At 39.1% G+C, this 27,263-nt stretch overlaps 1 pseudogene; it reads left to right on the top strand.

Moving 5' to 3' along the window:
* Window positions 1-21,496: 21,496 nt before the first annotated feature.
* LOC136385694 (lysine--tRNA ligase-like) lies at window positions 21,497-22,966 on the top strand (annotated as a pseudogene).
* Window positions 22,967-27,263: the final 4,297 nt, after the last annotated feature.

Here is a 27,263-nt window from a genome sequence, read left to right as displayed (position 1 = left end):
TGGGTTCATGGTCCTCTGGTCTTTTGCTTTAATAAACTGTTGCAGAGTACCAACCCTGAGGGAGAATGCTGGCTTAGGAGAAGGAACAAAGACAGGCTTGTCCGTGGGCATCTCTCAGGGACGCACTAGAATTGCGGGGTCCATCTCCAAAATCAAGCTTCCTCTTCCTGTTTTGTATACATCCGTATACAACAATCTAATCTGTTCTTGTTGTAATTTGTATAAATTCACTTGTGAATCGAAAGGCCTAAATTTTGCAGTCCAGTGGTCTCCTGGCACCAATAATTAAGACTATATTTTACCAAATAAATGAAGCATTAAAATTTACCAAATGGTCAAAAAACTCCCTACTTCAACCTCCTGCCCTTCAATATACAATATAGGACTTTGCCAAGTCACAAGTATCTTCTATAATCTTGCTTGCTTCTCTCCTCAAGTTTTTGAACTTAGTTTTTAAAATAGGTAATACAGTCATGTGGTCTGAAAAGCAACTCATGGGAAGGCATACAAGTACAGAGCCTCTGCAGGGAGGGATTCCTGGGCAATGATATGACAATTCATTCTGTATCTCGATGGCTGCAAGCACATCAATCTGTGTGTAGGATAAAATTGCACAAAATGACACATGTAGAAATAAGTGTATGTAAAAACTGATGAATACTGAATAAGGTCAGTAGTGTAGTTAACAGTAATATACCAATGTCAATTTTCTTGGTTTGATACTGTGCTAGAATCACATAAGATGTCATCACTAGGGGAAGCTAGGTGAAGGGTTCATGGGACTCTATATACATTTTTGTAACACTGTGAGTCTGAAATTAGAATTACTTCAAAAACACTTTTTTTATAAAAAGCAACCCATGAAAGGTTTGTGGTGAAAGTCTCTAATCCATTCCTCCACTTCCCAATTTCAACCCACACATTCCTATCCAAGCAATCAGCGCTTCTAGTTCCTTGCAGCTCCATGTAGAGTTTTCTTTTTTTCCCCTTTATATCACCAAATATGAATAGATATTCTTATCCTCCTCTTTTACACAAAATATATACATTCTACACTGTTCTGCACTTTGCTTTTATACCTAATGCTCTTAGTGCACTTTCTATTTCAACCCTCTCTCTCTCTCTTTAATCTATTGATTGATTTTAGAAAGAGGAGACAAAGAGAGAAAGGTGGGGCAGGGAGGAGCCAGAAGCATCAACTCGTAGTAGTTGCTTCCTGTATGTGTCTTGACCAGGCAAGCCTGGGGTTCAAAGCAGCAACTTCAGCATTTTAGATCAATGCTTTATCCTTGTGCCACCACAGGTCAGGCTTTAGTGCACTTTCTAGATGTCATATAAATTATTTTCTTCATTTTTTGTATAGATATGAAATATTCCACTGTATTAATGAGCCATAATTCATTTAACCAGTCCCCTTCCAACATACCATTGGACTGTCTCCAATATTTTTTGTTTATTTTTGGTTTCATGGCTTTACTTTGGTATGATTACACTGTAGCTATAAAAAAGGAACAACAGACTACAAATATTTACAGTGTGGTACTTTAGTCAAGGTACACAAATAGACTGTTAGAAAAAAATATAGTTCAGAAATAGACCCCCAGATATATGGATGGCTGTTTTTTTAAGTTTATTTTAATTATAGCTAACATACAATATTGTATTAGCTTCAGATGTACAACATTGTGATTCAACATTTATATCCCTGACAAAATGATCACCATAATAAGTATGGTAACCACTTGTCACCATACATAGATATTAAAATATTATTGACTATTCCCTATAATATACATCATATCCCTGTGACTTATTTTATAAAAGTAAGATGGTACTTCTTTTTGAGTTTTTGTTGTTGTTTTGTTGGGTTTTTTTCCAAAGTGAGAAGCAAGGGTGGGAGGCAGACAGACAGACTCCTGCGTGCGCCCGACCGGGATCCACCCGGCATGTCCACCAGGGGGCGATGCTCAGCCTCTCTGAGGCGTTGCTCTGCTGCAATTGGAGCCATTCTAGCACCTGAGGCTGAGGTCATGGAGCCATTCTCCGCTCCCGGGCCAGGAAGTTGGTACTTCTTAATTCTCTTATCCTTTTCTGCCCTTCTCCCCACTTTCATCTTTGGCAACCATCAGCTTGTTCTCTGTATCTATAAGTTTGTTTCTGTTTTGTTTTTTAGATTCCACATACAAGTGAAATCGTGAGGTATTTCTCTTTCTGTTTCTGACTTATAGCCCTGCTGACATGTTGTCGCTAATGGCAAGATTTCATTGTCTTGTGGCTGAGTAATGTCCCATTATAATTATATATATATGTGTGTGTGTGTTTATGTATATGTATGTATATATGTATATACACATATGTATATACATAAACACACACATACATATATTTCTTTATCCATCAGTGAACATCTAGGTTACTTCCATATCTTGACAATTGTAAATAATGCTGCAATAAACATAGGGGTGCATAACTCTTTTTAAGTTATTGTTTTTGTTTTCTTTAGATGAATACCCAGAAGTAGAATTGCTTGGTTATATGGTAGTTCTATTTTTAATTTTTTGAAGACTCTCCATACTGTTTTTCATGATAGCTGCTCTAGTTTACAATCCCAACAGCATAGTTGGGTTTTCTTTTCTTATGGACACTGGATTTTGACAAGGGTGCAGAGGGTATTCTTTTCCTGGAACAATTGTACATCCATATGCAAAGCAATGAATTTCAATCAATAATTTACCCTGTATACAAAAATTAACTCAAAATAGATTATAGACCTAAATGTGAAACCTAAAATTCTAAAACTTCTAAAAGAAAACACAGAAGAAAATCTCTGTAACCTCTGACCTTAGGATAAGCATATTTCTTAGATAGAACATCAGAATTATAATCCACAAAAGAAAAAAATGATAAATGTGTTTCCAATATTTTGTATTACAAAAAAATGCTACAATACATAACCCTGAACATATACCATTCCACATGTGTGTGATTATATCTAAAGCAGGGGTCTCAAACTCACGGCCCGCGGGCTGCATGTGGCCCGCCGAACAATTTTGTGCGGCCCGCAGACTAATCCACGAAGTTCAAAATATTTTGGATAAAATTAAGTAAGCCTAGTGGCCTACTTGTATTTTTCATTTCTCTAGCATCCTAGCTAGATATTAGCTTAGTTAACAGCAGTTGTGATGCGAACTACAGTTTCTGGTCGTTTTGTGACACTGAGTAAACTGCATGTACTATTGTGCTTGTTGTACTGATTTTTTTTTGTTTTCAACTGCAGTGAGAAAAGTGTTGCGTAACAGTTGCCTTTTGTAGACCTAGTGCGGCCCGCCTAACGGCTGTGATCTTGCTCTGCGGCCCACATGCTGAGTTGAGTTTGAGACCCCTGATCTAAAGGATGAATTGCTAAAATCCCAACCAAGCATTAGATTAGTATTGAATGACTGCAAGATTGAATGTTCTTCCAGATGAGTTTTTGTTAGTGGTATGTCCTATGTTGCCAGTTGAGTGTACAACAGTATGCTTTAACAATCAACTGAATGGATAGCAGGAGTTAACCTTTTATGAAAGTTAAATAGTAGAATAGACCAAGGGACTAGCCATGGGCAGGGCCAGCATTCTTCTTTACAAATAATATTGGGTCACCACTAACTCACAGAGAATATACAAATATATATATATATATATATATATATATATATATATATATATGCACCTCACAATTCCATACCACAATAAATTGATCCCGAACAAATTTAAAGCATGTAACTAAATTCTACCTTAGCTTTAACAAAAATTCTAAACCATTTCAGATGAAGAACCTTAGAATGCTTAAGATGGAGCAACATGATTTCCTAAAATAATCTTCAAAGTAAACTGCTTTTGAAAAGTATGCCTAGGTGTCTGAGCTGACTTGCAACATAGTTTGTTGCCTATAAATCAATTAAATATCAGTGAACTGCTATCATAAATGATCATTTTGTTTTAAAAAGAGTCTCCTATAGTTCTTTCACTTATCAATAATTAGATAGGAGAGCCAAGAGTTTATCAAGTTTCCTTTATGAGCCGAAATCCAGAAAGAATGCTTACATGTATGTATGTCCATGATAGTTAAAAATAAGAAAAAGGGATGTGTTTTTTATTTTGTTTTTTTTAATTCATTTTAGGGAGGAGGGAGAGTGAGAGTGAGAGAGAGAGAAGGGGGGAAGGAGCAGGAAGCATCAACTCTTATATGTGACTTGACCAGACAAGTGCAGGGTTTCAAATCGGCGACCTCACCATTCCAGGTCGACACTTTATCCACTGCGCCACAACAGGTCAGGCCTATTTTGAAAAGGATTTATAATTTGTGGGTTTCTGTATAAGAATTTCATGTTAATTATAGAAAGAAAAAACTAAAAAGGCAAAAAGATCCCCTGTAATTCCACTTTTCCAAAAACTTTTGCTCTGATTCTAAAACTAATCTTACTGCTACTAAGAATGAGAATTTTTTTAAATTTACTGTAATTTTATTATCTTAACAATATTATCTGTGGAATTGGATGAATCTCTGTTCTTAGTGAGGAACACACACATAAAGTGGTTCTTCACACTGAATGCATATTGAAATCAGCTGGAGAGCTTTGAACAGTGCTAATGCCTTAGTCCCGTACAAATTCTCATGCATTTGGCCTGCGGTGCATCCTGCACATCAGAATTTTTAAAGCTCCCCAATAGGTCCTAATGTACCACCAATATTGGGAACAACCGGTCTGAATATTAAGGAAGGGAGTCTGCTACACGTTGAATTGTGTCCCGCCAAAATTCATGTCAATTTTTTAAGCCCCAGTACCACAAAAAGTGACCTTATTTATAAGTAAGATTGTTACAGATGTAATTAGTTAAAATGAAGTCCCACAAAGTAGGCTAGGTCTCTAATCCAATATGAATACTGTCCTTATAAAAGGGGGAAATTTGGGCACAGAAACTCACAGGGAGAACACCCTGTGAAGATTAGAGATAGACTGCCACAGGCAAGGAACTACTAGAAGCTGGGAGAGAAGGGCTAGAACAGATACTCCCTACTGCTTTCAAAGGAAGTACTGACATCCTTGATCTCAGACTTATAGACTCCAGAACTATTCAATATGAGACAATCAATTTCTGTCTTTTAAGACACTCAGTTTGTGGCACTTTGTTATGGCAGCTCTAGCAAGCTAGTACATATTTATAACCATTTTCAGTGGCCTAACTCCTGACAAGTATATAACATTAACTTAGTGGTATGACTAAGTAAATGGCAAGAATAGAGTCATGGGAGGCACCCAAACTGGAAACAGTTTATCACATGTCTACACAGGAATGGCAGGGCTCTATTTCTGGCAAACCATCACCTTCAAAATGCTTACATCTTCTGGTTTGGTCACCATCTACACACAGTGTTGACTCACCTATAAGTTTTAATAAATTCTTACTGGCTATTTGCCATGGCCATGCCTAACAGCAAGTGTGAAAAACTGAAGACTGCTCTAAGCCAGGGCAAGAGGCCATCTGAGAATGATTCTTCACACAAGCTGCTAATCAGTAGAAGTGTGAATAAAGCCACAGCAAAATAACGTCTATATATTCCCCACCTTTTGACTTTATCACATAATCACAGAGTTTTAAACAGTATTTCTGGAATTTTGTTACTGTCCTACAAAGCTTCAGGTGAATGCAGGTGCAAGGAACTTAACTGCAACTATTTTATGGGGAATTAATTTCCCTGAAGATTTGTTTGTGGCATGTCAAAAGAATAGAATTTTACAGCCATTTATACCTACCTGCCAGAACTCATTCTTTTATGTAATTTAATAAGAAATTTAAATTAATTTTAAAAGCTATTTCAGTCATGTATTCTTAAGTGACATCTGGCTAACAGTCCTGTCTGGAAACAGCACCCTCTTGATTCCCATGAAAATGTCTATGAAGATGCAAGAAGAACGTATATATCATAAAAAACTAAAACTAGCAGAACCTTCCTTGTTGTAGCTAAGTACAAAACAGGTGGATCATAGGGAAAAAATAAGAAAAGAAGCAACTGGTACCCTGTCCATGCTTTCCTCACAAAATAAAACAGTCCCACCTGCCAGAAAGGTTAAAAAAAATAAGACTCATATTCTTTCCCCATAGTTTGATCCATTCCACCCACGATGTAATATTGCCTGTGATTGGCTCACTTAGCTGGGGAGTGGGAGTGGTGTGTAGTTTCAGGGCTTCTCCACAGGACAAGAACCCAATGTCAAGGTTGCCAACTGCTATGCATGTCCATACTGATTATGCTTTCTGGTAGGTTTGTGAACCCATGTGGACCCACTGTGAGCCAGGACTCCATTTATTACATGGCATCATATACCCTACACTAATACATAGAGACCATGATGATACTTGGGGTCCTGGCATATCATTGTCAACTAAGACTCTGTATTGAACAACCCTGGAAAAATCTGAGTATTCCCCTTTCCTCCCTGCATGATTACTCAAGGAAATGTTCATAAGTTTCTTAGGGAAGAACTGGGAGAATTGCTACTGTTTAGTGCCATGAAGTGGTAGGGTTTTTCCTCATGAAGGCCCAATCTTCAGTCAAAATATTCTGGGTCTAAGAACTGGTTTGGGTCTGGTCATAGGATTGTGACTGTCCATTGTGTTGTTGATCTCAGCCTTCTGATCACCCATTCTTGATCTTCTGTGATTATATATGTTAAGCAACACTTAGAGTGTCTGCCTATATATGTTGCCTCTAAAAATACCATGTTCTATTAGCCATCTCCATAGATCCCTGCAATTCAAGTCCCCTGGGTGCCATTCAGAACTTGCTGCCCATTGTGATCATTATACCCAGTTTGCCTCTTTATAGTTACCCATTGCCATCTTGCCTCTGCTATTCTGGGTCCCTAATATCCCCGTTTCTACTAAGGAGCCAGGTCTGTAACAGCATTTAATATGATCAGCTCTGGCCTACAGAGAAAAGCCAATATTAAGCTATTCAATGACATTGGTACCTCTTTCACCAGTGCACTCCTTATTGCCTTGGAAAACAGGTCCCGCACAAGGAACATAGACAATGGGTTGGTTTTTCTTGCCTTATGTAGTAATGCCAGTCTAGCATCCCCCCTTCTGGGAGCCTTTTGTCCCCTTCCTTCAGAGTCTGTCTTGACAATCCTGACATCTCTATTTCATTTAATGTAGGCCATCACCTTTTTTCCAAGTTTCCAAGAGCTATCCCAGGAACATGTAAAACTGTGCTCCCTGGGACTACACCAGGGTGTTAAAAGCTGTGTCACAAGAAAGTCCTCTAATATTGATAAGGTGGATAGAATTCTCTGGATTTTTTTCTGGGTTTTTTTTATTTTATTTATTCATTTTAGAGAGGTGAGGGGGAGAGAGCAACAGAGAGAGAGAGAGAGAGAGAGAGAGAGAGAGAGAGAAAGGGGAGGAGCAGGAAGCATCAACTCCCATATGTGCCTTGACCTGGGGTTTTGAACCGGTGACCTCAGCATTCCAGGTGGACGCTTTAGCCACTGCACCACCACAGGTCAGCCGAGGTGGATAGCATTCTAAGATGGTACCCCAGATTCCCACTCTCTGACTGAGCCATTATACAGCTGTATAATGTGTGGGGGACTGTCAATACCCCACCTTCCTCCACAATGACATCTGCATTGCCATCCAGCAGGTGAGTTCTCCAAGTTCAGAATCCCATCCTTAGAGTCTGCTTTCAATGACCATTCCTGCTACCAGCTGTCTTAGATTGGGGTTCCTAGAAGCAGAAGCTAACAAAGACAATGCTTCACAGGACTTCTTGAGGGAGAGCCGTTAGGAGAAAGGAAGTAAAGGGAGCAGGTTAGGAAAGCAGAAAAACAACTAAGCAAGAATGTGGTCTCAGAAAGTTGCTGTGGCCTTATCCCACATGGGCTCTGGAGCATAAATGGCACCACAGTTAGATCCACCCCTTGAAGAAAGGGAACCAGCTTTATTTTTTTAAGATTTTATTTATTGATTTTAGAGAGAAGGGGGGGGAGCGGGAAGCATTAATTCATAGTAGTTACTTCTCATATGTGCCTTGACCAGCAAGCCCAGGTGTTTGAACCAGTGACCTTAGCATTCTAGGTCAACACTTTATCTACTGTGCCATCACAGGCCAGGCATGGAAGCCAGCTTTTTATATCCTGTGTTAGTGAGTCATTGGCTGTAGGATGTTCCTATTCGGGAAGAGGAGAATAACCTCCCTAGAAGGGTGCTTCCTGCTAAGCAAATTTGCTGCATAAGGAGCAACATTGAGCAGCTTTAGCAGGCAGCACTCGAAGCAGTTGGGGGATAGACGCAGCAGCTGGCAGAGGAGACCTGGGTGGGGCATCCACATCATCCACTACACAGCCCTTCGATCATCCCAGTTTTGATCATCCTACCCCGACAACTACCTGCAAGCTCTGCCCCCATAACTCCCTTCCTTTCAACACCATCTCCTATGACCCTAGATGTTCTCCTTACCTGTTTATTGTCTGACACCTCCCCCCACCAACTAGAGTGTTAGAGCTATAAAGGTAGGGACTGTTTCTATTTGATAACAATATATCTTAGGCCAATGCTTGTTATAGACAATAAATGTTTGATGAATTAATTAAATGTCTAGTTAATTAATATCTTTTAGTGAAATGATCAAAGAGGACCTCTTTTATGAATTACTCTAAAGTTTAAAGAGGTGGTTCTCAGAGTGTGCATCAGATTCATCTGGTGGGCTTGTTCAATCCCAGATCTCCATAGCCTTCCTCCAGTTTCTGAGTCAGTAGGTCTGGAATGGTGCCCCGAAATGTGCATCTCTAACAAGCTCTAGATAATGCTGCTGCTTCTGGTTCAGGCACCAAAATGAGAACCACTGATGGAAAGACATATGGATGAAATACATGACATAAAAAGACTTAAAAGGGGGTACAGATTTCTCACACTTAGAAAACTCCAAGAGGGAATAATAAGTAAGTGCACTTTTTCAGAATTTTTCTTTGGAAGAGAATAATCACCTTTTGCATTTTCTTTAAATGTTTTATACATAGATCATAATAATTGGGTCAACCAATAAATTATTTACAGAGTTGTAAATAATATTTTCAAATGCTTATGTATTCATGTTAAGCAGAAAAAGAAAGGAAAATTGAATACATGCAAATTTAATCTCATCAATGTGAAATAACATGGAAAGAATTTCATCAATGATAACTGTGATAGTCTTTGTGTAGTAGAATTATTATGTGAAATTCTGTTTTTCTTTTTTATGACTTCCCATTTTTTTCTGCACAAAGCATACAGTACTTTAATAGCCAGAAAGGTAAAAATATACATTTATTTCAAAATTTAAGGTTTAACTTTTCAGAGAGGATAAAGAGTCAAAGATAGAAGCAAAAAGATAAACACAGAATTATCCAAATTATAATAAAGTATCTTTTATACCTAAACTGTCATGTTTCTCGTTAAAATGAAAACATTTATAAATATCCAAAAGACTTATAATAACAATTCATGTTTAAATTTTAATGAAATTATCAATGAGTAACAGTTTATCCCCAACCTCCAAATTAGTTTATTTAAAAGAAATATTAATCTATTGCTCCTTCTCATAATTCCAAAACATAAAAACTCATATAGATTTGTTTAAAATAACAAAAACACATGAGGCCATGTTTTAGAAGCTGCTCCTTAGGTCTGCCAGGGTGGCTTTTTGGGCCTGTGCTAAAGTCACTAGGAAGATTCTAGTGTCAACACAGAAACAACCACAGCCTCATAAAATTTTAATTTTTAAACAACTCTGTGAAAAAAGTTAAAATAAAATAAAATCTAATTACCTTAATTAGGATTACATTTGCAAAACTCTCGTTGATTTTCCATTTAAGGACTTTGTAAAAATATTTTTAGTCATGTACAAAACAAAAGGAACTAGGAGGTTAATTAGCATGAAATTTGAGTTCCTCTCTAGGTTGAATCAAGGTGACTTGTTTTAAAGCAACTCAAAATAAGGTCACCCAATGTTATACAGGCTGTCTTTGTGGAATCATCCCATTTCATAAATATGTTTTATAAAATAATAATAATGTGTGCTACCTAGGGAAATGATAGTGCATCTGTTTTTAAAAACATAAAATTAGCAAACTAATTTCAATTAGTTTAGAGAACATAAACATTGAAATTGTAGTCATGTAAATAAGACTTTAGAAATATGTAAATATTATGTTGAAAAATTAAAATTAAAAGCATTCCTAAAATATTCAAAAATAAAATGACACAAGTTAACATAACTATGTATCCAGATGGTGTTTTAACATGGACAAAGGACAACTATTACAAGTGACTTTAAAACACAATACAGTGGCACCTTGAGATACCAACAGACCAACATACAAATTTTTAAGATACAAGCTGCGACTCAGTCCATATTTTTGTTCGAGATCCGAGCAAAACTCCAAGATACGAGTCATGATTTGGGAAGCTGCCACTAGTTGGCGCGTTGGTGCATGGGTCCAGTATCAGCAGTTTGATATATGAGTTGACTGACTTACGAGCAAAGATACAGAACGAATTAAATTCGTATCTCAAGGTACCACTGTAATTTGACTCTACATCCCTAGCAAGATATAGCCTATTTTTTAAAAAGTCCAGTTAAATTTGAATTTCAGATAAACAACTAATTTTTTAGTATAAATATGTCCCAAATATTAGATGGGATATATTTATACTAAAAATGTTTATAGTGAAAAATTATTCATTGTTTCTCTGCATTTTTAATTTAACTAAGCATTCTAGTTTATATTTTATTAATTTATTGTGTTTACATAGATTCTAATGTCACCTGTGTTCCCCATTATATCCCCCCTGTCCCCCGCCCAGTAACACCCTCCCCCATTCCCTCCAGGATTTACTTTTTTGCTCCCATCCCAACCTATCAGCCTATCATCCCCTGTCCCTCTGTCCGCTTTCCTTCTGGATCCTTTGATCCCGCCTCTGTCTCTATTTCGCTCCTCAGTTCATATTGTTCGTTGGATTCCTTATATAAGTGAGGTCATATAATATTTTACTTTCTCTGCCTGGCTTATTTCACATAACATAATAGTTTCCAGTTCCATCCATGTTGTTGCAAAAAATAATATTTCCTTCTTTTTCATGGCCCCATAGTATTCCATTGTGTATATGTACCAAGGCTTTTTAATCCAATTGTCCACTGACAAATACTTGGGCTGTTTCCAGGTCTCGGCCATTGCAAACAGTGCTTTCATAAACGTGGGGGTGCATTTCTCCTTCTCAAACTGTGCTATGGTATTCTTGGGGTATATTCCTAAAAGTGGGATGACTGGGTCAAAAGGCAGTTCAATTTTTAATTTTTTGAGGAATCTCCATACTGTTTTCCACAGTGGCTGCACCAGTCTGCATTTCCACCAGCAGCGCAGGAGGGTTCCCTTTTCTCCACATCCTCGCCAGCATTTATTCTGTGTTGTTTTGTTGATGAGCGCCATTCTGACTGGTGTGAGGTGGTATCTCATTGTGGTTTTAATTTGCATTTCTCTAATGATTAGTGATGTTGAGCATTTTTTCATATGCCTATTGGACATCTGTACATCCTCTTTGGAGAAGTGTCTATTCATCTCTTTTGCCCATTTTTTGATTGAACTGTTTATCTTCCTGGTTTTGAGTTATACAAGTTCTTTATAAATTTTGCTTATTAACCCCTTATCAGATGTATTGTTGAATATGTTCTCCCATTGTGTGGTTTGCCTTTTTATTTTGTTCTTATTGTCTTTGGTTGTGCAAAAGCTTTTTAGTTTGATGTAGTCCCATTTGTTTATCCTGTCCTTTATTTCCCTTGTACGTGGAGATACATCAGCAAATATATTTCTGTGAGTGATGTCAGAGAGCTTATTGCCTATGTTTTCCTCTAGGATGCTTATGGTTTCATGACTTACATTTAAGTCTTTTATCCATTTTGAGTTTATTTTTGTGAATGGTGTGAGTTGGTGGTCTACTTTCATTTTTTTTTTTTTTGTATTTTTTTTTTCTGAAGCTGGAAACGGGGAGAGACAGTCCGACAGACTCCCACATGCGCCCGACTGGAATCCACCTGGCACGCCCACCAGGGGGCGACGCTCTGCCCACCAGGGGGCGATGCTCTGCCCCTCCGGGGCGTTGCTCTGCTGCGACCAGAGCCACTCCAGCACCTGGGGCAGAGGCCAAGGAGCCATCCCCAGCGCCGGGGCCATCTTTTGCTCCAATGGAGCCTCGCTGCAGGAGGGGAAGAGAGAGACAGAGAGGAAGGAGAGGGGGAGGGGTGGAGAAGCAGATGAGCACTTCTCCTGTGTGCCCTGGCCGGGAATCGAACCCGGGACTTCCGCACGCCAGGCCGACGCTCTACCGCTGAGCTAACCAGCCAGGGCCTACTTTCATTTTTTGCAGGTAGCTGACCAATTTTCCCAACACCATTTGTTAAAGAGATGTTCTTTACTCCATTATATGCTATCACCACCCTTGTCAAATATCAATTGTTCATAAAGGTGTGGGTTTATTTCTGGGTTCTCTGTTCTGTTCTATTGATCTATATGCCTGTTCTTATGCCAGTACCAAGCTGTTTTGAGTACAATGGCCTTGTAGTATAACTTGATATCAGGAAATGTGATACCTCCCACTTTATTCTTCTTTTTCAAGATTGCTGAGGCTATTAGTGTTCTTTTTTGGTTCCATATGAATTTTTGGAATTTTTTTTTATATCTTTGAAGTATGTCCTTGGTATTTTAATAAGAATTGCATTGAATTTATAAATTGCTTTGGTAATGTGGACATTTTAATGATGTTTATTTTTCCTAGCCATTAACATGGTATATGCTTCCACTTGTTTGTATCTTCCTTGATTTGTTTTATCAATGTTTTATAATTTTCCGGGTACAAGTCTTTAACCTCCTTGCTTAAATTTACTCATAGGTATTTTATTTTATTTTTTTGTTGCAATATTGAAGGGGATTGTTTTCTTAATTTCTCTTTCAGACAGATCATTGTTGGTGTATAAAAATGCCTCTGATTTCTGAGTATTAATTTTATATCCTGCCACCTTGCTGAATTCATTTATCAGGTCCAGTAGGTTTTTTACTGCAACTTTAGGGTTTTCTAGGTACAGTATCATATCATCAGCAAATAATGATAGTTTTACTTCTTCTTTTCTAATTTGGATGCCTTTTATTTCTTCTTCTTGTCTGATTGCTATGGCTAGGACTTCCAGAACTATATTAAATAAGAGTGGTGAAAGGGGGCACCCCTGCCTTGTTCCTGATCTTAAGGGATTGCTTCTTTTAATTTTTGCCCATTGAGTATGATATTGGCTGTGGGACTGTCAGAGATGGCCTTTATCATGTTGAGGTATGTTCCCTGTATTCCCACTTTGCTGAGAGTTTTGATCATAAATGGGTGCTGGATTTTATTGAATGCTTTTTCTGCATCTATTGATATTCTCATGTGGTTTTTCTCCTTCCTTTTGTTTATGTGATGAATCACATTGATTGATTTACAAATATTGTACCAGCCTTGCTTCCCCAAAATAAATCGCACTTGATCATGGTGTATGATTTTTTTCATGTATTGATGGATCCAGTTTGCTAATATTTTGTTGTGAATTTTAGCATCTAAATTCATCAGGGATATTGGCCTATAGTTTTCTTTCTTTGTGTTGTCTTTGCCTGGTTTTGGAATCAGAATTATGCTCGCCTCATAAAAGGAGCTTGGAAGTTTTCCCTTCTCTTGAATTTTTTAAAATACTTTGAGAAGGATAGGAATTAATTCTTCTTTGAGTGTTTGGTAGAATTCGCCTGTGAAGCCATCTGGCCCAGGGCTTTTGTTTGTTGGGAGTTTATTGATAACTGTTTTGATGTCATTTGTTGTAATCGGTCTATTTAGGTTTTCTGATTCTTCCAGATTGATTTTTGAAAGATTACATTTTTCAAGGAATTTGTCCATTTCACCTAGGTTGTCTAATTTTTTGGCATACAGTTCTTCATAGTATTTTCTTACAATCTTTTGTATTTCTGCTGTGTTCATTGTAACTTCTCCACCCTCATTTCTAAATTTATTTATTTGAGTCCTTTCTCTTTTTTTCTTGGTGAGTCTGGCTAAGGGTTCATCGATCTTGTTTGCTTTTTCAATGAACCAGCTCTTGGTTTCATTGATCCTCTCTATTGTTTTTTTAGTCTCTATGTCATTTATTTCTGCTCTGATCTTATTATCTCCTTCCTTCTACTACCTCTGGGCTTTACTTGCTGTTCTTTTTCTAGTTATTTTAGTTGCAGGATTAAATTGTTTATTTGAGCTTTTTCTAGCTTCTTAAGGTATGCTTGTAATGCTATGAACTTCCCTCTCAGAACTGCTTTTGCTGTGTCCCACAGATTTTGAGTTGTTGTATTTTCATTTGTTTCAAAGGAATTTTTTATTTCTTCCTTGATCTTATTGTTAACCCAGTTGTTGTTTAATAACATGCTGTTTAGTTTCCAAGTGTTTGAGTGTTTTTCAGTTTTCCTATTGTATTTGATTTCTAGTTTCATGCCATTGTGGTCAGAGAAGATGCTTGATATAGTTTCAATCTTCTTAAATTTGTTGAGACTCGTTTTATGCCTTAATACAGGGGTCAGGAACCTATGGCTCGCAGGCTGATGTGGCTCTTTTGATGGCTGCATCTAGCTTGCAGACAAACCTTTAATAAAAAAAAAATAATAAGGTTAAAAATATAAAACATTCTCATGTATTACAATCCATTCATTTCCTACTGCTCATGTTCATGGTTGCGGGTGGCTGGAGCCAATCACAGCTGTCCTCTGGGACAACACCAAAATTTATTGGATAATGCATAATGTACATGGGTCGTCGTATGGCTCTCATGGAATTACATTTTAAAATATGTGGCGTTCATGGCTCTCTCAGCCAAAATGGTTCCCGACCTCTACCCTAATATGTGGTCTATCCTAGAGAATGTACCATGAGCACTTGAAAAGAATATATATTCTTCTGCTTTAGGGTGAAAGGTTCTGAAGATATCTATTAAATCCAGTTGATCTAGTGTACCCCTTAATTCTGTTGTTTCTTTCTTAATTTTCTTTCTTGAAGATCTATCCATTGATGTTAGTGGAGTATTGAAATCCCCTACTATTATAGTATTGCTGTTGATCTCTCCCTTTATGTCCATCAAAATCTACTTTATATATTTATGTGCTCCTATATTAGGTGCATATATATAATATTTATAATGGTTATCTCTTCCTGTTGGATTGCTCCCTTTATCATTATGTAGTGACTTTCTTTATCCCTTACTATAGTCTTTGTTTTAAAGTCTATTTTGTCAGATATAAGTATTGCTACCCCAGCTTTTTTTTAAATTTCTATTTGCATGAAATATTTTTTCCGTCCTTTTACTTTCAGTCTATGTGTATCTTTTGTTTTGAGGTGCATCTCCTGTAGACAGCATATGTATGGGTCCTGTTTTCTTATTCATTCAGCTACCCTATGTCTTTTGATTGGAGCATTTAATTCATTTACATTTAAGGTTATTATTGATATGTAGTTGTTTATTGCCATTTTATTTTTTAAAGTTATATTCATCTTTTACTATATTCTTTTCCCCCTTTGTTCTGTTTACAACAGGCCCCTTAACATTTCTTGCAGCATTGGTTTGGTTGTAATGAATTCCTTGAGTTTTTGTTTTTGTTTTTGTTTTTGTTTTGTTTTTGTCTGGGAAGCTTTTTATTTCTCCTTCAATTTTAAATGATAGCCTTGCTGGATAAAGAAGTCTTGGTTGTAGGCTCTTGTTCTGCATTACTTTGAATATTGGTTGCCATTCCCTTCTGGCCTCAAGTGTTTCTGTTGAGAAGTCAGATGTCATCCTTATGGGTGCTCCTTTGTAGGTGATAGCCTTTTTTTCTCTAGCAGCTTTTAATATTTTCTCTTTATCTCTTAGCTTTGGTATTTTAATTATTATGTATCGCGGTATAGATTTTTTAGGTTTCTCTTTAATGGAATTCTCTGTGCTTCTTGAACTTGTGTGACTTTTTCCAGCATCAATTTAGGGAAGTTTTCAGCTATGATTTTATTGAACAAGGTCTCTAACCCTTGTTCCTTCTCTTCTTTAGGAACCCCCATGATGCAGATGTTGTTTCTCTTTAGGTTGTCACAGAGCTCTCTGAGAGTGATCCCAGGTTTTTTCAGTCTCTTTTTGCTCCTCTGCTTCCGTGCTTTCAGTTATCTTGTCCTCTAAGTTGCTGATTTGATCCTCTGCTTCATCCAGCCTGTTATTAATTCCTTCCAGTGTAGTCTTCATTTCTGATATTATGTTTGTCATTTCTGTCTCGTTCTTTATGATTTCCGTGTTCTTTTCGATGCTTTCAATTTCTTTACTGAAGTGTTCATTAAGTCCATCCATTGTAGGTTTGAGATCTTTAAGCATCCTAAAAATTATTATTTTATACTCTTCATCCAGTAATTTGCTTACTTCCAATTCATCCAAGACTTTATCAAAAGATTTATCTTGTTGAAGCATATGACTTATGCTTCTCTGCCTACCCATTATTCTCTATGACTTGTAGGCTTCTTCCAGCTGTGATCTTCTTTCCTAGTAGAGCTTCTTTGAAGTACTGATTTGTTTGTTTTCTTCTCAGTTTTCTTAACTCAGTGGTAGTCTTGTTTACTGATCTCAACAGGGGGCTTATTTGGAGCTCTATCCAGGAATGCAGTGGGTGTAACCTGAGACTCTGAATGCCCAGTCTATGCCAACGTCTCTCCTGGGGTGGGGTGCTTTCTCTGTTTCAGTAGGGGGAGGTGTATCTCAGATCTCCATGGAGACCTGAGTTACTGTCCCTCCTCCCCACTTCCTGTTTTTAGCTTTGTCTTGTTGCTCTGATTGGAGCTGGAGAGTTTTCTGGAGGTAGGTCACCCAGAACCACTTTCGGCTTGTGCTTTGTTGAGGGTTCAACGCCTCCCCCAGGTATGGCTGCCTCCGCACTGAATGAGTTAGCTTCTCAGGTCATCCCATGCATTCCTCTGCCCATCACTGTCTGTCTGTCTCTCCTCACTTTCCTTTTAGAAGACAAGCCAGCCCTCTCAGCTCACCTCATTCCCAGGTCCCCAGGAAAGTGGCTGAGAGTGATATTCTCTGCTCTTCTCCTTGTAATGAGAGCCCTTCTGGGCTCTCAGTCTCATCCCACCTTCGTTTCTGAAAGCAGGGGAGACCCACTGTGCCTCCATGCTCCCTACCAGGCTTGGTGTGGCTTCTTCTTTGCTCCTTAGTTTTTGAGACCTGTTCTTTTAATCCAAAGTTGGTTTTTCATACTGATTGTTCATAAATTAATTTGCAATCCAGTTTGGTGGTGTGAGCTGGGAGTCTGTGCATCTGCCTACTCTACTGCCATCTTGGTTCGCATACTAGTTTATTTTTATCAGGCAATCCACATTGGAAACTGGGTAAAAGATATGCAGGACTTCTCTGTGCCATTTTTGCCATTCTTATGAATATACAATAATTTCAAAACAATTTTGTTAAATAATGAGAGAAAAGAATTTAATAAGTAGTATCACATAGAATTGGAGTCTAATTCATCTCAAACTACCTATAGCTGAAGAAAAAATGATACCTAGAATATTCAAAAATAGTAAATGCATATTTTTTCTTTTTTAATTGGATTTATTAGGGTGACATTGGTTAATAAAATTATATAGGTTCTGACCCAGGCTGGTTGGCTCAGCAGTAGAGCATCGGCCTGGTGTGTGGAAGTCCCGGGTTTGATTCCTGGCCAGGGCACACAGGAGAAGTGCCCGTCTGCTTCTCCACCCTTCCCCTCTCTTTTCTCTCTATCTCTCTGTCCCCTCCCACAGCCAAGGCTCCATTGGAGCAAAGTTGGCCCAGGGGCTGAGGATGGCTCCATGACTTCCACCTCAAGGGCTAAAATGTCCCCAATTGCAGAGCAGCAATGCCCCAGATGGGCCGAGCATTGCCCTCTGGTTGGCATGCCAGTGGATCCAAGTCAGACACATGCGGGAGTCTGTCTGTCTGCTTCCAACCTCCCCAACCCCGCCCACTTCTCACTTTGGGGGGGGATTATATAGATTCCAGGTGTACAATTCTATAATCCATCATATATACACTGCACTGTGTGTTCACCACCTCCAAGTAAGTCTCCTTCCATCACCATTTATCTCCCTTTACCCTCTTCTACTTCCTCCACCCCACTTTTTCTCTGGTAATCACCATACTGTTGTCTGTGTCTATGAGCTTTAAAAATGATAGTAAATGCAAAGAGGCAGTAGTTCTGAAATAAGACCTGACCTTAACTTATTTAATATAAGGTCAAGGTGGTCTGGGCACTTAACAAACTGTTCTTTACAAGTAAATGTGTTACTACTGCAAACTGACTAGAAGGTGAGAGGAGAAATGGACTAGAAGTGATTTCTCTGTCCATGGTGCTGGACTGACAAAAAAGATTTTATTTCATTCAGTACAAATATATCTTGATTAATAAATCACACCTAAGATCATTATAAAGAGCACGATTTGATCATTATTTTTCTTTAGAAAATCCTTCAGCAAACCTGAAAATGCATGAAAGGCAGTAACAGTAGAAATAATTTAAAAGTGAAAATTGGGAATATAAGAAAAGTTTTTCCAGATAAATAAACATTGTCTCTTATAATTGATATAATGTTTCTTCAATTGAAGAATTGTTTTTTACAGAATATTAAGCTTTCTACTCTGAGTCATTTCAACATCAACCTGAATCGAGGAAGAAAAGCAGCACTGCCTTCCTTATTCTCAGTCACATTTCAATTTTGGGGGAAAAAATTGAAGAACCAACTTTCTTTTTCCTGGGTTTTGGGGGAAGGAAGGAAGGTAAGAAAGAGAGAGTACTATGAGAGTGGACAAAAATATCACAGCACCAGAACACATGGTGAGTGGGTAGAGTGGGAGAACACTACAAAAATGGATATGTATGACCTCACTGCGCATCCCTAAAATATCCTGCAAAGATGGAAGGATTAACAGCTTATTCAACACTGTGTACAGATGCACAGAGCAGACCATGAGCTCAGTAATCATTCCTTGCCTGTCAGAGTCTTCATTGAAAATTGGTGCTTCAAACTCAATATAGTTTGGCTCAGATAATTAAGAATATGTTTTAAAAGTGTATTTTCCAGTTAGCAACAAGATGCCTTAAACAGCTTTCTCCTCGAGTAGCCTAACCTCCCACCCAGTATATGGCCACTACTTTGCAGAAAATCACCAGGAAGGGAAAGAGTCAAAGGTTTTCATTGTGCAAAAATTTAGACCATAAAACTTTATCAACTGTTCGTTCTTTACTGAGCACTGAAATAGATACAAGGGATTTACAAAGACAAAATAAAGCATATCTCACCTACAAGTTTTTATTCAGTTTGGAGAGAAGACAAAATTGTACAAGGTTGAAAAGTTTATTTAAGAACTTTAATGAAGCCCTGGCCAGTTGGCTCATTGGTAGAATGATGACCCAGCATATGGCTGTACAGAGTTCAATTCCAGTCAGGGCACATAGAAGAAGTGACCATATGCTTCTCTACCCCTCCCCCTCCTCCTCAATATCTCTCTCTCTCTCTCTCTCTCTCTCTCTCTCTCTCTCTCTCACACACACACACACACACACACACACACACACACACAAACACAGCCATGGCTCTGGTTTGAGCATGTTGGCCGCAGGCACTGAGGCTGGCTCCATGGCCTCACCTCAGGTGCTACATTAGCTTGGTTGCCAAGCAACAGAGAAGAGGCCCCAGGTGGTCAGAGCATCTCCAGGTAAGGAGCTTGCCATGTGGATCCTGGTCGGGGCACATGCAAGAGTCTGTCTCTCTGTCCTCCCCAACCTCTCACTTAATAATACTAAAAAAAAAAAGAACTTTAATGATATAAAAACTGGTGTTTTTTTTTTCTTCTGAAGCTGGAAACGGGGAGAAACAGTCAGACAGACTCCCGCATGCGCCTGACCGGGATCCACCCGGCACGCCCACCAGGGGCGACGCTCTGCCCACCAGGGGGCGATGCTTGCCGCGACCAGAGCCACTCCAGTGCCTGGGGCAGAGGCCAAGGAGCCATCCCCAGCGCCGGGGCCATCTTTGCTCCAATGGAGCCTTGGCTGCGGGAGGGGAAGAGAGAGACAGAGAGGAAGGAGGGGGGTGGGGGTGGAGAAGCAAATGGGCGCTTCTCCTATGTGCCCTGGCCGGGAATCGAACCCGGGTCCCCCGCACGCCAGGCCGACGCTCTACCGCTGAGCCAACCGGCCAGGGAAAACTGGCATCTTTATAAACATTTGCTTCACATTTTCAAGCTTACAGAGCACTTCTGGTACATTCTACCATTCAGCCCATGCAGCAGCCCTATAAGGGAAGGGGTTTTGTTATCCCCATGAAACCTACAGAATTCAGCTTTGGAGAACAAATAAAAATATTTCTAAACAATTCTTCAAATGATAGTAACTGATTTTATCTGCTGACTTATTGGGACATGGAAAGTAATTTACCTCCTTGGGAGCATATTCATATCCCCAGTAATAGATTGCCCAATTTTTGTTATACAGTAGATGCTCAATAAATGCCACTGAAGACAAGTTGAATTGATGTATTAATAAATGTTACAGCACATTCCTTAGTGTGATATCCATTGGACTAGCCCAATGTTTCACATAATTAGGAATTCAGTATAAAGAATTAAACTAAATGGTAGGGGATTAATCCTAAGAATAGAGTGCTTACTACATGCCACATACTGTTCTAAGCCCTCTGCATTTATCACCTCATCTAAATCTTATAAACTTTTTATGAAATATGGGTTGTTGTCATGCCTATTTTTCAGAAAAGGAAAAGTGACCTCAGGCAGGTTAAGTAACTTATCCAAAGTATCACAGGTATTAAGAGTCTGTGATCTTTTCATTATTCACCTAGTGGACCATAAAGCTAATAATCCCATTAGAAATTTGGAGGGAGGCCTTTCAGGTCTGGCCCTCTGGAGTGTGACTTTGGTGCATGGGCCTGAGGTGAAAGTGGATAATGGTGAGCTGAAACTGAGCAAAAATGAGTTAAAGAGATGCCTAAAAACTGAAAATAAAGTAGTGGAAAAGAAGGCCAAGCAGGAGAAACTCAGTGAGAATCAGCTAGGCCAGGCCATTGCTGCAGCCACCAACCTCCCTACTGATAATGATGTGGGTGTCAGGGAGGAGAACCTGGACCCAAACCAGTACTGTAGGATCTGCAGCCCAGCAGTCCACCAACTGAAGATCAATGGGAAAACCCGTACCCATGCAAGTTCCATGTAGATGTCTCGCTCACTCACTTCATCCAAGAATACAGCCTGGGGACCATCTGAATGAAATCGCCTTAAAGGCGACAGGTAGAATCCATGCCCAGAGAGCTTCCAGAGGAAAGCTTATCTTCTATGACCTTCAATAAGCAAGTCATGGCCAATTCCAGGAATTACAAATCAGAAAAAAATAATTTATTCATATCAAATACAAACTGTACCAGGGAGACACAATTGAAGTTCAGGGGAATCCTGGGGAAACCAAGAAGGATAAGCTGAGCATCATTCCCTATGAGATCACACTGCTATCTCCTTTTTCGCATATGTTACCTACCTCATCTGCACTTTGGTCTCAAAGAAAAGGAAACACAATAATGTCTGAGACACTTGGACTTGATTCTGAATGACTTTGTGAGGCAAAAATGTATCATATGCATATGTAAGAAGTTTCTTGGCCCTGGCCAGGAGGGTAGAGCATTGTCCCAGTGCATGGAATTCTTAGGTTCAACCCCAGTCAGGGCACATACAAGAGGCAATCAATGAGTGCACAACTAAATGGAACAACTAAATGGAATGAGTCGATGCTTCTCTTCCACTCTCTTTCCTCCCCCTATTTCTATCTATCTATCTCTCAAAAATCGATGGGAATTTTTTTTAAGAAAGAAGTTTTTTGGATAAGTTGGAATTCCTAGAGATTGAAATTCCCATGATGAACATTATCCCAGAGAGAGCTGCGGCCAAGCCTTTTATTGCCTACCATAATGAGCTGGACATAAATTTATATATGAGAATTCCTCCAGAACTCTACCCTAAGGTGCTGGCGGTTGGTAACATTGACTGGGTTTATGAAATTGGATGTGTTTTAGAATCAAGGAATTGATCCTGAGTTAACCACCTGTGAGTTCTACTAGGCCTACATGGAAATCATGATTTAGGGATGGAGAAGCACATTATAGGCTTTACAAAGTCACCTACCATCCAGATAGCCCAAAGGCCAAGCCTATGAGATTGCCTTCACCCCACCCTTTCAGAGAATAAGCATGGTAGAAGAGCACAGCCCTGGCTGTGAGGTTGCCAGAAACTAACCACTTCAAAACTAAAGAAACTCGCAAAATTATTGAAGCTATCTCTGTTGTAAATATGTTGAATCCCCTCCAGCTCAGACTACAGCCACGGTCATTAATAAACTTGTTGGGGAGTTCCTGGAAATGACATGCATTCATCTGTGAGCACAGATAATGAGCCCTTTAGCAAAATGGCACTACTCTAAAGAGGGTTTGACTGAGCACTTTGAGCCTTTTGTCATGGAGAAGGAAATATGTGATGCCCACACTGAGCTGAATGACCCCATGAGGCAGTGGCAGCTTTTTGAAGAACAGGCCAAGGCCAAGCCAAGGCCACTGGCAATGATGAGGCTATGTTCATAGATGAAAACTTCTGCGCTGCCCTGGAATACAGACTGCCACAGGCTGCGGCATGGGCTTCCACCAAGTCACCATGTTTCTTTCAGACTCTAGTAATATTAAGGAAGTACTGCTGTTTCCTGCCATGAAACCTGAAGACAAGAAGGAAAATGTAGCAACTGCTGATGCATTGAAAAGTACAACAGCTGGTATTTCTGTCTAGAAAATAATAATTGTAAGTCATATAACTCGGGCATCGTTGCATCTCTGCAAAGGATCAGGACTGCAAGGGAAATTTTGTGTATCGCTCTCCATTTGCTATCGCAGTTCAGTCACCAGAAAAAAGAAAGGGAGTTAAGATTTCCCTTTTTACTCCTTGTTACCAAATAAACCATGTGTCTCTACTCTTTCCCAACAACAATAACAACAAGTAGAAGGAAGAGATTGTCTCAGGTTGAAATTATCAGAAAATATTTCATGCTAGAAAACAAGCCATCGTAGCTGTCAAATTTGATAGAGTGAGCAAAGGGGACTCCAGCAAGAGAATGAGGAGGAATAGCCAAACTTTCAGAGAGAAAAACCACACAAGGAGTATGTGTTAGTTAGAGTTTGTAATATCAGCGACTGTAACAAACAGACCCCAAAATCTCAATGGTATAGTAAGTTGATTTTTTGTTCATGTGAAGTCCAAAGAGTATGTTCCTAGGTATAAGATTTCCTTCCACACGCTCTTCAGGTACTCAAACTCCTTTCATCTTGTGGCTTTCCCAACTCCAAAACCTTGGTATATACTGCAGTATCCTCTAACCTTGGAAGTCAAGGGAAGAGATGGCACAGAGAATCATTCTAGAAGTTTTTATAGGTCAAGACTAGAAGTTGATCAGTTCACTTCTACCCTTATTCCACTGGCCTAAACCTAATTCCATGGCCACAAAAGCCTCCCAAGGCAAGGGAGGCTTAGAAATGCAATCTAGCAGCGTGCCTGGGAAGAAGACAAGGCATGGCAGTCTCAACTACAGTATGTAAACTGGACGTTCTTTCATATTCCATAGAAAGTTCTTATTCTCCTCTTATAATTCTATTCTAGTGTTAGGTGTCATTTATCACTGACCATGATATAACGGTTGACTACAAGGGTAGTAATCAAACATAATGCTCACTCTAGACCAGGGGTCCCCAAACTTTTTACACAGGGGGCCAGTTCACTGTCCCTCAGACCGTTGGAGGGCTGGACTATAAAAAAAAAAAAAAACTACAAACAAATCCCTATGCACACGCACATGTCTTATTTTAAAGTAAAAAAACAAAATGGGAACAAATACAATATTTAAAATAAAGAACAAGTAAATTTAAATCAACAAACTGACCAGTATTTCAATGGGAACTATGCTCCTCTCACTGACCACCAATGAAAGAGGTGCCCCTTCTGGAAGTGCGGAGGGGGCCGGATAAATGGCCTCAGGGGGCCGCATGCAGCCCGCAGGCTATAGTTTGGGGACCCCTGCTCTAGACTCAGTAACCACCTACAATATGTTCTATGAACATCTGCCTTTCTCCAGCATTGTGTTCTCATTTGGCAAAATGTGAAAGCAATATAATGGACATACAAAAATTATCTAGCTGAAGGAACTCTGTATAAGTCCCAGGAGGAAAAAGGCAGAAAAGGGAAAGGTAATGGGCACCTATATAGAAACTAACCACAAGAGAGATAATTTCATTTAAGCTTATGGAAGGAGAGGAAAATGGAAGAATAAAAGACAATCAAAGAATATATGTACCCTGATTTATTGATGTCACCCCATTAAAATAAAAATTTATTTATAAAATACATATATATATATATAAATATAAATATAAATATATATTTATTTATTTATTTATTTATTTATTTATTTATTTATTTATTTATTTATAGGCCCTGGCCAGTTGGTGCAGCAGTAGAGCGTCGACCTGGCATGTGGAAGTCCAGGTTCAATTCCCGGTCAGAGCACACAGAAAAAGTGACCATCTGCTTCTTCATCCCTTCCCCTCCCCTTCTCTCTCTCTCTCTCTCTCTCTCTCTCTCTCCCTCTTGCTGTTCCTCTCCCACAGCCATGGCTTGATTGGTTTGAGCACATTGGCCCAGGTGCTGAGGATAGCTCTGTGGAGCCTCTGCCTCAGGTAATAAAAATAGCTCAGTTGTAAGCGTGGCCCAGATGGGCAGAGCATCAGCCCCAGATGGGGGCTGCCAGGTGGATCCCAGTCGGGGTGCATGGGGGAGTCTATCTCTGTATCTCCGCTACTCTCACATTTTTTTAAAAATGTGTTTATAGTACATATAGATCACATGCCAAATGTATATAGAGCACATACAGAGTGAACATGCCAAAAATATTAATGGAAAAGATTAGGAAAGAAGGGAGAGAGGACCAAAGGTTTAAGACAAGATTCATCTGCCACCCTAAAACTAAGGTAATGAGAGCTTCTAATACAAATATGATTCATAGAGAAACTTGAATTGATGTTTTATGACAAATATTGCTCATATAGGGGGTAGAAATTCTTCCTTTCCCCTACCATTACCCATCCTCCAGGATTTCTCCAAGGCATCTCAACAAGCTTCAAAAAGATAACACTAAGGCTGTGAAAGCCAACACTGGTGTCTATATTTACCTCATTTCTTCCCCTCCCATTCACTGCTCCACAATGTGGCTTCTTTCCCCACCACATCACTGAAAGCACCCCAATCAAGGTCACCAGAAAGCTCCATCTTGCCAGATCTAGGGGTCACCTCTGTCCTCAATCTTAAAGTCCTCTCAGCTACAGTCAACATAGTTGATCACTCCCTCCTGGAAATAATTTCCTTTTGTGCTGGCAGTGACATCACATTTTTCTAACTGTTCCTCCTTCACCAACTGACCTCTAAATGTTTATAAGCCCCAATGTCCTGTTCTCTATCTTGCCTTGATGGATTCATACAGTCCTGTAGTTTTAAATACCATTGATATTCTAGTTCTGCCAAACTGTATCCTCTGCTGACCCCCCAAGTTTCCCTTCTCTCCTTCAACCCTCACAACCACTGTGATGGCTACTTCCAACTCGACCTCTAAAGCATCCCAAATCTCTTCATTGGCATTGTCTTCCCTGGTCCATCCTACCACCACCAATCACCATCAAGTTCTCCTATCTTCCACTCTTGCCCCTTTCTCAACTGTTTTCTATTGAGAAGTCAGAGTGACCTTTAAACCATAAATCAGATCATGTATTACCCCCCATTTAAGACCATCTTATAACATCCCATTTTTCTTAAAGTCCAAACTCCTCACTGAAAGGAGTGGCTACCTTTCTAAACTCATCTAATAAACCCTGCCCTACCCTCTCATATTCCAGCCACACCAGCCTTCTTTCTATTCTGCAGATCAAGCCCTCGCTGCTTCTAAACTACATTCTGCTCCATTCTATCTTGTTACTCTGGTAATTTCATTCTTAGTACTTGTAACAACTAATTTATATATTAGTTTCCTTATTTATCATTCATCTCTTTCACTAGACTAGCTCATGAAGGCAGAAACCATATCTAGGTTGTTCACTGCTGCCTATTTAGTATCTAGCACCAATAGTTTATTGAAATAGTCCTCAATGAAAGCATGTTAAATGACTTAAAGGGATTAGCAATCTGAACACAATAAAAATGAAAGAAATGTGTCTCCTTCGTCATCCGAACCTTCCACCAGTAATATCTTTTGACGAAGGTTTGAAATCTGCTGAGATCTCATGAGAGAGAACAGCACAGTATAACTCTGAACTGCTGTCATGTAGTGGTGGTCCCAATAAAAGTTTAAATGGAGGTATTTTGATGTGGAGGAGGAGCACCAGGGAAAATAGAAAGCAGCAGGAAAATGTTGACAAGTGCCACAGGGGCTCAAAGCAGCCAGAAGGGGCTAGGCACAGAAATCACAAATAAAAGTTTCAGAACCACCACTCTTGGCTTTCACTTCGCAGCCCACAATAACCACCAACGTGCAGTCAATTCTATTTCCAGGCTTCTATTTCTAAGCTGTAAGAATGGAGCAAATTTTAGAATGTTGCAGACTTTCACAGGAAAAAGATACCTAAAAATATTCTCACCTTTGCCAAAAACCGCTTCCAAACACAAACTTTAGCTTGTCACACCTGCCCCATTTCCCCCTTTTTCTTTCTTTGCTACTACCTATTCCCTCGCTGCACCAGATACATCTGCTACCATAAGAATTAGCCAACACGTCCCAGTAATTTGAGATCTTCAAATGATAAGTGTTCCAGAAATAAAAATAAGATGCTAAATAGTTACAAGTCGTTTCTACCAGAATTATTGTTGAGATTTTCTATTTTTCTATTTTTAAGTTTCATCCGTATGTTTTATGGAAGATAATGCCAAAGCATTTGATATTTCACCATATGATTAGTTCTGAAATAAGGGACACAAAGATAGTGTTATCTGGAGCCACTTTTTCTATTTTCTGTTGAAAATATGCACCAACCTAAAAGAAGACTAGAATCTT

The sequence above is a fragment of the Saccopteryx leptura genome, chromosome X, assembly GCF_036850995.1.
Source record: "Saccopteryx leptura isolate mSacLep1 chromosome X, mSacLep1_pri_phased_curated, whole genome shotgun sequence".
Lineage (NCBI taxonomy): Eukaryota > Metazoa > Chordata > Mammalia > Chiroptera > Emballonuridae > Saccopteryx > Saccopteryx leptura.
This window is presented reverse-complemented; position numbering and strand designations above follow the sequence as displayed.